Raw genomic sequence first — 3,842 nt, 5'->3', positions numbered from 1 at the left:
CCCAAAACCTCGTAAAAGAACTAGTATTGCATGACAATTTTTTGAACGTATATCAGATATTGAGGTGCAATGCAATATTTGTCAACAAATATATAAGCATAGAAGTGGAGGCAAGCAAGGGGGTACGGGTACGTTAATGAGACATGTAGCTGAAGATCACAAAAGAAAGTTAAATATTGCAAAAGGTGGTAGGGATGTTGGTGGGTTAACGCAAACTAGAATGGACCAGCAACCGGTCACGTAGCGAAGAAGTATAATAAATTGAGGAACAGGGAAGAAATAGCTAAAATGGTAGTTGTGGGTTGTTTGCCTTTTAGTTTTCCTTCTTCTGATGCCTTTATTCGTTATATACAAGCAATTTATAATCCTATGTTTAATGGTATTCCTAGAACTACTTGTCGGTCTGATATTTTTAGACTCCATTCACAATATTATTTTTATTTATCAACATTGTTAAAAAATATTCAATGTAGATTGTCCCTAACTTCTGTTCTTGGTCGTGCTGTAAATAAAAATGATTATTTAACCGTTACTTGTCATTGGATAGATAGTAATTTCGTGATGCAAAAACGTATTCTTGCTCTTTTATATGATGAAGATCGTAAATATACTGGACAATTTATTGCTGATTCTATTGTTAAAATTGCCGGATATTATGGTATCGAAAATAAAATTTTATGTATTGCTTTTGATAATGCTTCTAACAACAAGACTGCTATAACAAAAATAAAATTTACGCTATCTCCGCCCTTGCCTGAAATTTTTCATATTAAGTGTGCATGTCATATATATAATTTAATTGTAAAAGATGGTCTTGACTTTTTTGAGCTTTATATTGAAAAAATTCATCTTGCCGTTGGTTTTATTCAAGGAAATAATCGTAGATCGAGAATTAGAGAATTTAAAGTTAAATGTCAAGAAAATGGACTTACATCGATTTTGATGCCTGAGAAAATTGATACTAGATGGAATTCTACGTATGAATTTTTAAAAACTTGTTATAAATATAGAATTCCTATTACACTAGCTTTTAACCAACATTGCGGTTCATTTGCTGATTCTGCTGATTGCATGCTACATAATTCTGATTGTGTTGTAATTAATAATCTTGTTAAGTTTTTAGAAAAATTTTATGTAGCTACGGTTGAATTTTCCGGTGCTTATTATCCTACTGTTTGTAATATTTTGGCATATATAGCCAATATTTCTGGTTTGCTCAAAGAATATAAAAATAAAGAAGGCTATAAAGAAGCTGTTGGCGCCATGTTTACGAAATTTTAAAAATATTTTTTCCCGATTCCCCCTATTTACTTGGTTGGTGCTATGCTAAATCCGTGCATGAAATATAATCATATGTATCACTTTAGTACTCTTATTTATACTAACTTAGAAATAAATACTAACCATGATTCTAAACAAGTAAAACCTGATTTGTGGACGGCTACGGCTGATGCAAAGGATTACATAGAAAAATTATATAATCACTATGCTGGTTTATTTGATTTAGCCGTACCTACAAATATTACTCCAACTGTCGCTCCTCATCCTCCCGAGGAGCCATCATCTTCTAAACGGCCAACACATTGTGGTTTTTCTGATTCATTTTATGATTTAAATTGTTGGAACAGTGTTGATGAGAGAACTTACACATCAAATTATCGGGAAGAGCTGAAATATTATCTTCGGACGACACCAGAGGATCGCAGACGACGGATCAACACGTTGGATTGGTGGAGGAGTAATGAAACACAATATCCTGTGCTTTCAAGATTAGCTAGAGATATCTTGAATGTTCCAATGTCAACCGCTGCATCAGAGAGTGCCTTTAGTCAGGGACGACAGCAGCTTGGAGACAACCGACACTTATTGGGAAGCAATGCAATGAATGTTCTAGTTTGCCTCAGAGATTGGATTAGAGCGGAAAGAAGAAACCAAGGAATGGAACCGGAGCCGAGCGACGAGCTAAAACTTGAAGAAATTATGACTTCACGGGAGAACTCAGCAAAATCAAGTCCAATGCATGGTTTTGCCCCTGTTGACTTCGACTATTCTATGCAAGTTCCCATTAATATTAACATGAATGAGTTGGAAAAAATGATGCATAATTTATAGATTTTTCATTCATGTAAATTATAAATTTTGGATCATTTTGCAATCAATAAATTTCCCAAATTCATTCACTCCTTAGTCCTTATTTTTTAATTTTTTTTTATTTAACGATTTAAAATTTTAAATTGAATTTCTAGTTTTCTACTTTAAATTAAAAACTTACTTCTAATATATTATTAATTTACTACCAAATATTATTAATTTTTTATATTAAGTAGCATATGTTTTGTATATTTGTGCATATATCTTCTATAGAAGTGTATATTTAACGTATACATGTGTATATGTTTTATAAATTAGTATATAAGTATATCTATATATATTGTAATGTATATATAATGTAGTATATTTTATAATTAGTAGTATATATACATTGAATGGTGCGTATACACGTATATATATCTTCTATAGAAGTGTATATTTAATGTATACATGTGTATATGTTTTATAAATTAGTATATAAGTATATCTATATATATTGTAATGTATATATAATGTAGTATATTTTATAAGTAGTAGTATATATACATTGAATGGTGCGTATGCATAGAATAGAGTGTATATATGTGAATAGATCTTCTATAGACATGTATATTTAACGTATACATGTGTATATGTTTTATAAATTAGTATATAACTATACAAATATATATTGCAATGTATATACATTATAGTATATTTCATTTAAAGTATTACATATACATAGAATAGAGTGTATATATGTGAATGGATCTTCTATAAACGTGTATATTTAACGTATACATGTGTATATATTTTATAAATTAGTATATAACTATACAAATATATATTGTAATGTATATATATTATAGTATATTTCATTTAAAGTATTACATATACATAGAATAGAGTGTATATATGTGAATGGATCTTCTATAGACGTGTATATTTAACGTATACATGTGTATATATTTTATAAATTAGTATATAACTATACAAATATATATTGTAATGTATATATATTGTAGTATATCTCATTTAAAGTATTACATTTACATAGAATAGAGTGTATATATGTGAATAGATCTTCTATAGATATTTAACGCATACATGTGTATATATTTTATAAATTAGTATATAACTATATATTGTAATGTATATATATTGTAGTATATCTCATTTAAAGAATTACATATACATAGATTAGAGTGTATATATGTGAATAGATCTTCTATAGACGTGTATATTTAACGTATACATGTGTATATGTTTCATAAATTCGTATATAACTATACAAATATATATTGTAATGTATATATATTATAGTATATTTGATTTAAAGTATTACATATACATAGAATAGAGTGTATATATGTGAATAGATCTTCTATAGACGTGTATATTTAACGTATACATTACTTTATGTTTTATAAATTAGTATATATATTGTAGTATATACTTTTTTTAAAGTAGTACATATATATTGAATGGTGCGTATATATGTGTATATATCTTCTATAGACGTATATCGTTAAAGTATACAAGTGTATATGCTTTATAAATTAGTATGTAACTATATATATATACATATTGTTGTATATATATATGTATGTATATTGTAGTATATATTTTATTTAAAGTAGTACATATATATTGAATGGTGCATATATATGTGTATATATCTTCTAAAGTAGTATATATTTAACGTATACATGTGTATATCTTTTATAAATTAGTATATATATATATATATATATATATATATATATATATAT

This window comes from Capsicum annuum, chromosome 6 (assembly GCF_002878395.1).
Source record: "Capsicum annuum cultivar UCD-10X-F1 chromosome 6, UCD10Xv1.1, whole genome shotgun sequence".
NCBI classification, from domain to species: domain Eukaryota; kingdom Viridiplantae; phylum Streptophyta; class Magnoliopsida; order Solanales; family Solanaceae; genus Capsicum; species Capsicum annuum.
Note: the sequence above shows the minus strand (reverse complement) of the source record.